Source organism: Indicator indicator, chromosome 16 (genome assembly GCF_027791375.1).
Source record: "Indicator indicator isolate 239-I01 chromosome 16, UM_Iind_1.1, whole genome shotgun sequence".
Classification (NCBI taxonomy): Eukaryota; Metazoa; Chordata; class Aves; order Piciformes; family Indicatoridae; genus Indicator; species Indicator indicator.
The window spans coordinates 12,116,921-12,130,225 of NC_072025.1; positions in this window are offsets into that span (position 1 = coordinate 12,116,921).

Here is a 13,305-nt window from a genome sequence, read left to right on the forward strand (position 1 = left end):
AGAAAATAGTAACTTACACAGGGCCTGATGTAATCATTAAAGGAAATGGTTCATCCTCCAGTTCTCATCTGTCTCACTTGGTGCAGAGGGCGGTTGTCCATAGGACTAGCTGTAGAAAACAAATAAGAGTAATGGGGATGATTCACTGAATCTGCCCAATATTTGGTGTTGGACAGTTCCCAAAAAAGCTTTCAGATTAAACAAACATGGCCACGCTGCTCAGCACAGTTTTAATTCACTGTCTGAAATCTTTGCTGTACAGCACATCCCTGCCACACAGGGAGCACACAAGATAACGAAATCACCTAATCGTGTAATTAAAATGGAAATAAATGAGTGTTAGTGAGAAAGTGGACTCTGGGCACTTGCAATTGGACTAAGTAACTATTGACTCACATCAGCCCCTGAGAATACAGAGGCAGATTGTTTGCAGAAAGCTATCTCCCATCGTAAAACAGCCATCACTACTAATTGCACCCTTCAAGCAGAGCCCAAAGAGTGAGCAGACACCCCCCCCAAGACTGAGCAGACACCCAGTCTGAACCCAGTGTTCTCCCATGGTGCCTTGCCACAATCAAAGATCATGCACCTGTACAACACACTTCCTGGAGGCTGCACCAACCCTATTTATGCTGCACCAACCCTATTTATGCTGCACCAACCCTATTTATGCTGTACCTCGACTTGATGACCAAAGGACTTGGTGAAAACTAATTAAGCTTTTACTTTTAGATAACTTCATTAATGTGTGTGTTCTGGCAAGAGCTGTTAGTAGTGTCACGTCTTCACAGAATCACAGAATTATTACTGAGGCTGCAATAGACCTCTGAGATCATCAAGGTCTTGCAGGGCTCACAAGTGATGTACAGTCTCTCTTAGGTTCCTCATATAACATGGAGAGCCTGAGGTCTGTGAGAGGCTATTATGAGTGAAAAGTGTCCCGCTGCCATTAGCCACCATACCCTGCTACCTGCTGGCACCCGTGGCCTGTGGCTGTCAGGGAGCCTGAGGCAGCCATGGTGCTTTCCTGCCATTGCCATCTGCCTCCACGGCCTCTCACCAGAGGGTGAGTGCCAGCAATGTGCATTTGCAGCCCAGCAGGCAAATCGCATCCTGGGCTGCATCTAAAGAACTGTGGCCAGAAGGTCGAGAGAGGTGATTCTGCCACTCTGCTCAGGTGAGACCTCACCTGGAGTACTATGTCCAGCTGTGGGGCTCCCAACACAAGAGAGACATGGACCTGCTGGAGTGGATCCCAAGGAGGGCCACCAAGATGATCAGAGGGCTGGAACCCCTCTCCTGTGAAGGTGGGCTGAAAGAATTGGGGCTGTTCAGCTTTGAGAAGAGAAGGCTCCAGGGAGACCTTAGAGCTACATTTCATTATCTGAAGGGGACCTACAGGAATGCTGAGGAAGGACTGTTTAAAAAGGATTGTAGGATGAGGGACAATGGTTTTAAACTGGAGCAGGGTAGACTTTAGACATAAGGAAGAAGTTCCTTACAATGAGAGTGGTAAAATACTGGCTGCCCAGGGATGTGGTTGAGGCCGTGTCCCTGGAAACACTAAAGATCAGCCTTGACGTGGCCCTGGGCAGCTTGGCCTAGCTGGCGGTATCCCTGCTAGCTGCGAGGGTGTTGGACAAGATGACCTTTGAGAGTATCTTTCAAGCCGATACAATCTGTGAATGTGTGTGTGACTGTTAAAATTCAGATAAATGTGCTTCCAGTTTTGCCAGCTGTCAAGCAGAAGACAGAAAAATCAGTGTCTTCAACTTGAAACATTTGATCTGGGCTGTACTAGACACGTATCACTCACTCTCTTTCTGTCACACCCTCCTCCCTGTTTTCTACCAAGACTCCTTTCCTCTTTTCCTTGCTGACATGACTTTTCATCTTGCCAAATCTCTGTCTTGCTCACCAGAACAAACACATCAGAAAAATTTAAAATCTTCTTGGCCTGATTTATTTCTACTCTGATTACTGTTTGTTAGTATACCTGCACTGTACTCTAGGAAGTGACACATGTAAAATGAGCAGATCAGAGTATAATTAGGCTGGTGGTTTAAACTCAGAAATCAAGCAAAAAATGCCCTGCTTGTAATGTTCATCTTTCCTTCTCCCTTCCTCCTGTTCTGCTTTGATTTATTCATGCTAATGATATCATTCACTCACATAAAAACATTTGTCGTTTTTCTTAAAATTGGTTAAGATATTAACATTATGTTGGTATGAAGAATCCATTCCACTGAAAGCTATCTCATAATTATGCTACTGCAGTAAAATGAAGGCCAAGTCTGCTAACAGGAGACTGTCTGTTCCTTACCCACTTCTATCAAAATATCTCTTGATATGAGTAAAGGCTGTTCTGTTACAGAAATTTGATTCATCTGATTGTTTCCTTACGAGAAAATGGCAAAATAGGTTGTTCATGCTCTTCATTCTCTGTAATTCCAAACTTGAAGAGCTCTGGCAGTTTTTAGTTCTAAGCACTGTAAATCATCCTGTAGCCTTTAAGACCATGAGAGTGGCAGTCTAGGCAACAGCTGTGAAACAGCTTTTTCATTTGTGTATTTCCTTTTTCTTTTCGAGTAAATTGGAAAACATAATTTCTTCACTGAGTCCTCTTTCAGCCAGACTTGCTGATTTCACTGACCCCAAGTATTGCTGAAGCGGGGGAAGGAGCTGATAGTTCTTAAACTTGGGACTTAGCACAGCAATAGATTTTAAAAGCAGAATTCCCTGCTGAAGTGTGGGAATTCTGGACAGATACTGCTGTTACCAGATGGTGACAAACTGAGGATTTACAGACTTAGAAGGAAAAGTCAATGGGATACAGCACTGAAAATAGACAGTTTGGACCAGAGCTCTGTACCAATTCAGTCAGCTTTGCCTAAAGGAACGTACATTAAATGATGCAGTCACAAGGAAGAGCTGCCTGCCATCCCACTTTGTGGTTACAGCTGTTCTCTAGAACAATTGTGGTTTTCACGCCACTTTCTATCACTTTACTCTTTTGTATCGTATTTGGTGTGAGACCAATCTGTTCTGCTAGATCAGAGGTGGACTGCAAGTGACTGTGGGCTAGAGTGCTTCACCAGCCTTTTGCACAGAACTATGTTTCAACTCTGGAAAGGATTCATGCATGCTGTGAGGTGTGATGGACGAACGCCCACCTTATCACCCCACCAGATTGTTACACAGATTGTTAACAATGCAGCAATTGTGAAAAGTTGGAGTTCTTTGTCTGTTTCAGTATTGTAGAATACATGGATTTCCAATTACAAAATTCATGTAGGGTCGACATGATGCATTAACAGATGCAGTTTATTTTAATGTCATATTATGTCGTGATGTATAGAGGGCAAATGGGGGTAGCTGTGGATGCAAACAGTAGCTGAGAGGTCAGGAAGCCACATTAGTTTGAAAAATCTCTAAGTGAATGTGTTAAGCTTTCAGCTTTAGCAACAAACAACTCATTCTTGCCTTCCTGTTTTGTGTAATTTCTTAAATTGAAATAAATGTATTTGCAGTTGTGGTGGGTTGAAAATTCCCCCCAACATTAAATTTACCAGACCAACTCAGTTGGAAGCAAATGCAAGCTGTATTTACAAGCAAAACTGCAATCTACAGTGAATTGCAATGAATATGTACAAAATACACAGTATCTACAATATTTACAGATATTTACAATTAATAACCTGCACAAGAACCCCCCTGACCAAAGACCAGGGGAGCTGCAACAGCTTCTCCCCTGCCCTCTGCTCCTCTCCCTACCACCCTGTAAAAAAAAAAAAAAAAAAAAAAAAAAAAAAAAAAGGAAAAAAGGACAAGAGAAAAGAAAGCAGAGAGACGTTGTTAATACCAGTCACAACAGAGCAATGCAGTCAAGGTCAGTAAAAGCCAGGAGAAGCACCAGCCAGAGCCAAAGAAACAAAAAGAGAGATAGATTGTTTTGCACAACTATTTTAAGTCTGTTACCTTCTCCAATGGGATTGTTTAGAACTATCATTATTTTCCTTTTTTACACCCAGTAGTGATTTATCTACATTTTACCAACTTCTGTTCAAGATCTGTGGAAAATTTTTAAAGGCATAGCCTAAAACTACCACAGCTCCATCACAGTTTGTATCTACTTGAGAAACTTCTGCAGCTAAATCTGCCTGATGGTTGTGTTGCTGTTACTCAGTAGCTTTATTCTTAGGCATGTGTCAATGTGTCTCACTTTCACTGGAATTGTCTCAATGTGAGCAGCAATGTCTTGCCACAGATCTGCAGCCCAAATAGGCTTTCCTTTCCTCTGCCATCCATTCTTTTTCCAGTCCTTTAGCCAACCCCACAAAGCGTTTGCTACCGTCCATGAATCAGTGTAGAGATAAAGCTTGGGCCATCTCTCATGTTCAGCTCCATCAAGAGCTAGCTGGACAGCTTTTGCTTCTGCAAATTGGTTGGATTCACCATCTTCATCATTGCCTCTGCAATTCTGCATGTAGGACTCCACACTGCAGACTTCCATCTCCGCTTGTTTCCAACCAGACGACAGGAACCGTCTGTGAACAAAGCATATCTCTTTTCATCATCAGAAAATTCGCTGTAAGAAGGAGCCTCCTCAGCATGAGTTACTCTCTCCTCTGGAGGTTTTGTACAGTTGGTGCCAATTTGTGGTCACTTCCACCAGACCAGGCCTTTCAAGATTTCCCATTCGTGCTCTCTGTGTTATCAGAGCCATCCACTTAGACCATGTGGCATCTGTCACATGATGTGGTGAAGACCCTTTACCTTTGAACATCTGATTCAAAACTGGTAATCTTGGAGCTAGAAGAAGTTGTGATTCAGTTCCAATTACTTCAGAAGCAGCTTTCACTCCTTCATAAGCAGCTAGAATCTCTTTCTCTGTTGGAGTATAATTTGCCTCTGAGTCTTTGTAGCCACAACTCCAGAAACCAAGAGGACGTCTGCGTGTCTCACCTGGAGCTCTTTGCCATAAGCACCAGGTTGGACCTTTCTCACTTTGCAGCTGTGTACAGAATGTTCTTAATGTCCAGACCAGTTCTAACGGGTCCCAAACCCATTGCATGGGCTACTTCTCACTTTATCTGATCAAAGGCTGATTGTTGCTCAGGACCCCGCTGTAAACTGTTTCTCTTTCGAGTCACATCATAAAGAGGTTTCACAATCTGACTGTATCCAGGAATGTGCAATCTCCAAAATCCCACTGTGCCTATGTTCTAAAGGTATAGCCTAAAACTACCACAGCAGTAGGCAGGTAACTAATAAACACCATTCTTTTTCAGACTTGATACTGCTGCTGCATGAACAAGGAAATAAATGCAGAAAATTCAGACTAGTTGTAATTCCTGGTAGTAACAGGAAAATCTTATCAGCTTGCCAAAGAAAAGCAAATTCATCTACTTGTAATAAATCACTGATTCACTGCATCAAAACAAAGGGAAAGTTGGTTTCCTATTCAAGCTGTTAAGAATGTTTCATTTAATGATGCCTCTCCCTCCTGCTGTATGACATTTTACAATTCAGTAAAGCACGAATCTTTTTTTAATCACTTAGCATCATGCTACAAATGCTGTTAGCATTATTAAATTATACACTAGCATTATCTTGCCTTTCTTTTTCCTCTTGCTAAGTGCTTTGAATGAAACATGCTATGGTCAAAAATCAGAATTTGCATTAAAGACTCCTCTTTACTACCCCAAAGCAGAAATGCACAGCAAAATCCTAGTCATACTGACTTGTAGCTCTGTTCATGGCCTCACTGCCAAACTCTTAGCCATAATTTTAATGTCAGTTTAAGTTATAAGAATGGTTTTATACTGATTTCCAGGAGGCTAATCTAAACTAATCTAAGAAAACGTGTAGTGATTATGTATATATTTTTTTTAATTCTCTGTCTTCTTACAAGAAATAAAACCACATATGAATAGGGTATGTCTTTGCTCAAGTTCCTGTATGTGTATTAGTGCAAAGAGGAAGCTTTTGTGGTATGCAAAACAGGTTGATACATGGAAGTTTTGGGTTGAGGTACGTGTTGATAGGCATAAAGGACAAAGGCATACACCCTCTGTGGGCAAGTGCTTTAAATAAACAAAATTATCACTAAAGTCATAGGTGGATTTACTCAATAAAGAACCACACTGCTTGACCTTTCTATCTGTTTTTAGAAATCCTCACAGTTGGCTGGTTGGCTATACCACAGATGTAACATACATTCCTCAAAAAGGAATAAGGAATACTCAAGCACAAAGCTATTCCTGTAGTTATAGATGAATATTTGTTGAAACAATGTCAATCAAACACTAAGATAACATCTTGGACTTCTTTCTTCTTCATGGAACAGATAAAATATGGCAACCCAACAAAGAAGGAAGTTGGGAGGCAAAACTCAAATGTATGCATGTGGGTTTGGTCTAGATGGGTAAAACACACATGCTTATGAGAAAAATTACTGCACAATCAGTCACCAGACATCCTAGTTGAATTGCACAACAGATAGACTAATGCTGCAATCTGTAAACTAATTTAGTACTGATTTCTTTTGTGACCACCACGATTTGGTCCACAAATATTAGTATGCTCCATCCTTGGCTGTATGGAATCTAAAGTTTTCCAGTTGTTATCTGCAGTACTCACATGATCTGGCTTTGTCTGTTTTCTTCCCTCCTTCCTTTTTCAAACACAAACACACCTTGTATCATTAACAAAATATGAACTCTCTTAAAAGAGAAATAACCACAGCAGTATGAATGGCCTTTCTAACTATAGCAGTTGGTAGACTCATTAGTAGCATTTGATTTTGTTATTACTCCTGCTCTGTGAACTGCTGCCTTCTAGTTCTGACAACTAAAATTAAGGACAACCTCTTCCATCAACTCCTCCTTCAGAGAAACTTCAAATGAGTGTGGAAGAATAATATTCTACTTTCTTTGCTGCTTTACAAAGACAGTTAATAGGTACAGTATAAGCTATCCACAAGTGAGCATATCTAAAACATACATCCATTTACAGCTTACTGCACATGGCTCTTGAACTTTTGATATGTTACTTTCATTCAAATTTTCTGTTATATGACTTGACCTTTGCTCCATGGCAAGTCCAACCAGCAGGCTGCCTGAAAATCATCATAATTTGTTCCACATAGGTTCTATTTAAAGGAAATAACTAAGCAGAAAGAAAACAGTGTGTGTAACTAGTTGGGCAATTTCTGTTTCCAGTCAAAGGTACGTGTCTTCTGCAGAAGCTTAGAAAATACAGACTTGCTTAACAGCTTGGAGAAATGAAAGGTTTTACTGGAAGGAAGTTGTGGTCATGAGTTCTTCAGCCTCTGTCATCTGTATTTTCTCTCTGTGAAGCCTGTTCAGCTAGATCAAAATACAACATTAAACTAGCAATTGCAGAGTATGAACACAATTATATTCTACATTTATAATTGTATCTGACTGTTTTGAAACAAAATTACTTTGCTTAGTGTATATTTTTGATTGAAACTGTCATCAGATCCTATATATCAGACAGTCATGAATATTGCAGATGGAAGTATGTGTTACCCTGGAAACATTAATTCAGCATCCCAAAGAAGCAATACTTATTTTCACACAAAGGGCTTTCATGATAACTTACATTGTTTACATTGATGAATATAATTTGTTCTGATGGCATTTCAGATTCCTATAGTCACAACAATTTCCATTCATATAATTTCTTATTACACACCTGGAACTGGAGGGAGGCATTTGAGCATTGTATTCCATGATATTTACCTGTATATGTCTTTAAGAAGTCTCTTGAGTCCTTCCCAGTAATCGATTAGCAAATCTGAGCTACATGTGTGCCTCTCTGAATTGCATCCAGTATAAAGTTAAATCCTCTTTGTTATCCTTAGGAAAAATTAAGGCTTTTTTTTTTTTTTTTACTTATAAATAAGACATTTTAAACATTTATGATAAAATCTATTAATTTGACGTGTGGAAGCCTCTAGTTTTACTCAGTATGCAACTCTTTATTAAAGCCAGGACAAGTGCACCACCTTGTGATAAATTCGGGAAAGGCCTTGAATGCTGACAGGTCAGAGTGGGGAGCATTTGCCATAGATTTTATGTCAGTCTTGTTCTTACAGTGGGCTTGGAAAAAGGAACACATGAAATCTATAAAGAATTCAAGAGTAATTGTATATCGGGTTCAAATATGTAGCATGATTTTAACTATGAAAATGTTCCTGTTCTTTTGTTTACTTAAAAATTCTATTTGAATTTAAAAGGTCTGCTACTAGAATTAAATAACTGGTTTTATATGTTTAAGTCTCCTCAATTTATTTAGAGATGTATTAGATAATTTCTTTGTGTGTATTCTGGGAAAAAGAAATAGGAAGAGTGCAGGGACTTTGGTGCTCTTAATGCACCTGAGATAAAAGCAAACTTTTTGTCTGCTTGCCATCTGTCTGCTTTTATGTATACATCAGCTGAATCAAAAATCTGTGTTTATATCAGTACACAGTTTAACGTGAAACATAGTCTGGACAGATGGCATTGACTGGTTCCTTTTACCTTCATGTACTCCCTAGTCACAATCCTGGAAAAACAACTTATCTTTTCAGGTGTAATAGTAAGGTAATCATAAAGGATAGAATTATGCCTGTGTTTACAAAAAGGCTTTTTTTTTTTTTCCCTACAGAAATTGATGCCATAAAAGGTGGAAATGCTTCATAACTATAATAAAAGTAATTAAGTTGTTTTGTCCTGTACATTTAGCACTAGTTGTTTTCAAATTGTGTGGTACTGAAACAAACAAAAAAAAAAGAACATAATGGAGAAAAGGAAAACAGAGATAAGAGAGCAAAAATACGGATTTGGATGTATTATTTTACTGTAAACATAGAAGGCAGTCTTAGGTTTAGGGTGAGGAATTAGGGTTAGGGTCAGGGTTAGGGTTAGGTTGGAAAGGATCAATATTTATTCTGACATCTTCAAAAGTCAGGTATGTCACCAAATGAAGAGCATTTATGATCCTTCCCAGAGGATTCAGCCATGGAAAACTGAGAAAAGTAGTACAGAAGGATTGTCAGCTCCAGAGCATGGTGTCAGTGAGCACCCTGCATGATTTGTTACAACGATGAGGAGGATGGAAAGGGGATTAGAGCGATTAAGGGTGGGAAAGGTGGAAGACATTTATTTTGGTATGCTAAGGTAGAAAGAGAATCTCGTGGCTTTCAAGTTAGTTATTGTTAGCAACTCTGTGTCTAGAACATTTTTTTCATCTAGAGATCACAGAGGAAATGGACTTTGGACGTGTTTGAATAGAACAGGCCTTGCAAATCATTTGGGGGTGTTTCACACCGTGCTTCAAGAGAAGGTGCTTGTGATCACGTAAGCAGCAAGTGCAAGTTGGACATATTGTGAAGAGGGTAAAGTACAAGAAAGGTGAAGAGCAGTGGCACAATGCAAAGTGCTGATTAAACATGACTAGGTGAGCTAACTCCTGGAATGACTGAATGTGCTTGGAGTAAACAGCATGGAAAAACATCTTGTCAATGCTATTTTGAATGGATAGAAGGAAATGAGATGGTTATTTACAGAGGATTGCCCCCTCCCCTTGAGACCTCAAGGGGACTTCTTTTACTGGAGTCTAGGAAGCTGCTGCAGTATGTATCCTGTCTAATTACCCAACAATGTATGTTCATTTATATTTTTGTAGTATCTGTAGAGATAAATAATACTTAGCAGCCCTGCTCTATGCAGCATCAATGCAGCTTCCTCATGAAATCCAGCCAAAATACCAGAACAAAAGACTTACCACTCATTAGTTGGTGCATGTCTTTTGGATATTTTAGCTTTATGTTAAAAAAAACTACCCTCAAATGCCAGCATACTGCTTTTCTTAGTCATTGTGCCCATTGGGAGTGATTGTGCAAGAAATCAAAGATTTGTACAGTAGTAAAATAACTGAAGACCAGATTCAGATACGACATTTGAAATGGTAATTCTGTGCATGTAGAAAGAAATGCTGCTGGTATTGAAAAGACTAAATGTCAACACAACTTTGGACAGAAAAAAAAAGGCAAAACAAAAGCCTCAACAGAATTAAGGAAAACGTTCATAAACAAAATAGATTTCTGCCAGTTTTCTTAGGATATTTCAGAACAAAAGAGTGGGATGTGAGTGATTGCAGTCTACTGAAGTGCTTTATTGACTCATATGAGTATGTTGTCATCAAAGCTGTATCTGTGCTTCAGAGAAAGGATGGGTGGTGATTAGAGATTAAAATCTCTTCCCAATGTAAACTGTTAGAAGTGGCAGAATTTTTACAAAATTTCAACTGGTTAGTCAGTGAGAGCCACGTGAAATAATCTGTGCTGGAGAGCTGCTTGGAAAGCCATTCGATGTTATTTATACTAAAGCCCCTTTCCTCTTATACTGAAAATTACCTTGCAATGCCTATGAAAATAATTTGTCTTTTTTTTTTACAGGCTCTTATGCTTCCAGAGTACTGTTATTGTGTACTTGATCATAAATTGCTGGTAGTTTGCTTGCAATTCAATATTGCTTTCTGAGTGTTTCTCTGTCCTTATAAGTAAGCGCACTATTTCTACTTGGTCATTTTTATAGTTCTATTGTGCTCATTTATTCCATCACTTGGAGTATTAAAAATTATAATATGCTTATTCCTTTGATGTTAATAGCAGATTCAGAAGAACGCTGAATTCTTGCTCTAAAATGGGCAGTGACAGACAACCTGTGCCCTAAGTAATTCATAGAAGAAAAGGATTAGATGTAGGCATATACATTCATATGCAAGTTTAGTTAGACCTTAAAACAGGCAACATACGATTCAGAGTCTCCCTGAGCACTGATTCTTTTTTTCTTCTCATTTCATCTTCTATTGCTTTTTATCTCTTCCCAGCCTACAGAACTTGATAACAAGGGCCCCTCAAGGGTGAATGTGAGGTTTTAAAAATGTTTTGCCAGTTGCTTTATGGCTGATCCTTTACCACACTCTGTCCATCTGTGCAATTATTAAGTGCGAAATAAGACGTAAAAGTGTTTGGACTAAAGAGGGAGAAAAAAGGGATGCTTTATATTCTATATATTATATATTCTATATATATTCTATATATTCTATATTTATATATTCTATATAAAGCATCTCCAAACTGAGTCAAGCTTCAGTGTTCAGGCACTTCAAAACACAGCTGCTGTAAGAATCAAAGATGATGACAAGAAAGAGCAATACAAATAAATATTTTATAAGACAACAATGTGAATTTTAATAATTGATTTAATAAAACCCACAATAAAGCAACACACCTTTTTCTTCAATTAAACAAATGTGTAGTAAATTACTAAAAAACTCCAAATACAATACATATCTACTGTACCTCAACTTCTAATTACATCAATTGTAACCCCCAATTTAATTAAAACCTATTTGAGTATCAGTATGTGCAAAATACCTGTTGATTGTTTATGGTATGTTTATTTTCCAGTAAGTTTGTAAGGATGGGGATACCCATTTTTCATGACATGTGATATGGCTTAATTAATGATAATGTTTGTATTGAAGCATTAACTTCCCAAGTACAGTGCTACTTTGCCTCTGAGCTGTACATGCTCCCATGCTGTACTGAAGAGTTCCCATTTCTTGACAGAAAGCATACAGACATAATCCAGTGTTACGTGCACTTTGTCCAAATTAATACTGTGCTGTCAGTTTTCACCAATAAAAATTGATAATATGAACCCCCACCCCAAAAAAGGGGACCAAAGAAGCCAAGATTGTTAACCAACAGCCTGATGAGTATGTGAAATGATAGCAAGTTTCAAAACAGACAATAGCTTAGGTATAGATGGCTAAGTATCACAATATCCATTATTGGGCAAAAATTTTTCTTTCTGATCCACAAAGAGAACTACTTGTGATGTCAGTGGAAGATCTGCATAAAGAACAATGTACAGAATAAGCAAAAAAATATTTGAAGCGAAGTTCCTCCCATCCTCTGAACTTTGCTGGTCATATTCTTGTTGCCCTTAGGCTTCTTCAGTGCAAATTACCTCAGAAGCAGCTGTAAATCTGAGCTTGAAGGTGTATGGTAGCTTAGTGTCGGGTTTTATCATCCTGTGTACATTCAAAGTACAGGGATTCCATGTGAGAGTAAGGAGTTTTGTGGACTTTGAGGTATCCAGATGAATAAATAGTCTTTTCAAATTGCCTCATCCCTCTATAAACAAGAAAAGGCCTTTCCACTTCTGTAGGTTGTTAGGATATTGTTGTCCAACACCACTAGATTACTGAGCTTGCTTGGATTTTGCTTTACTCATAAAGATAAGTAGCAGGAACTGCTATTGCAGTGGCATTCCTGTCAGTACATTGCCATACTGTGCTCAAAGCAAAGATGAAAAGGTCAGAGATCTGTGACTCAGGCAATAGTGCTGATCTAAAACTTCTGCTCCCCACTTTTCTATTAGCTGCATGTATTTTGCATGTCTTTTGATTGTGTTGGAGAGTATCTCCACATCAAGCATAGTTTCTATCATCTGACTTTCTCTTTAAAACAAAACAATAATGAAAAAAATTATCAATTACAGGACATTTATTAATTGGAATTAGAATGCATGCTAATCAACTGGCCTTTTAATGTGAATCAAATGTTGGTTCAGACATTCAAGATTATGAATAATAAATTCATTTTACAAGTCAAAACTTCATGAAATAAATAACCTAATTTATAAACCCTATTCTAAAATACTCTCAAGATAATTGATGACTTCAAACACTTTGGGTCCAGTGTTGGGTCTCTAGTTAAACACCAAAAGTCTGGGCAATGATCTTCCCGTCTGGATCTCTGAATGCCCAGATTAAAGCTAACTTTCTGATCTGGGTACAGCAAATTCTGTGTTTTGCAGTGCCTCCAAAGAGCCAGTTTCCAGAAGAATTCAACTAGCACTGTATACATTACAGTTTCAAATACTGTATGACAGTTACTATCGCAAAAATACTGTATAATGAATTCAGGGATCATGACATCTTATAGAACTCTGGCATGATCAGCATTAGACTTAAAGCAAAATACTGAATACTTGATGCTCCATTTGGAGTGTGGATACTTTGTGGTACGTAGTTACTGAAGGACAATAGTGGACTGTAAGTTGTGAGGTATCTGCAGAGCCACGTCGCATTTTGTAAACAATAATCTCAAAATAGCTTTGTCTCAAAATCATAATAGATTGAATAAACTAGTACAAGGGAGGAAGTGAAATACAAGTTCTGTAGGACAACCACTGCACTTTTTGCAGCACCAGTTCT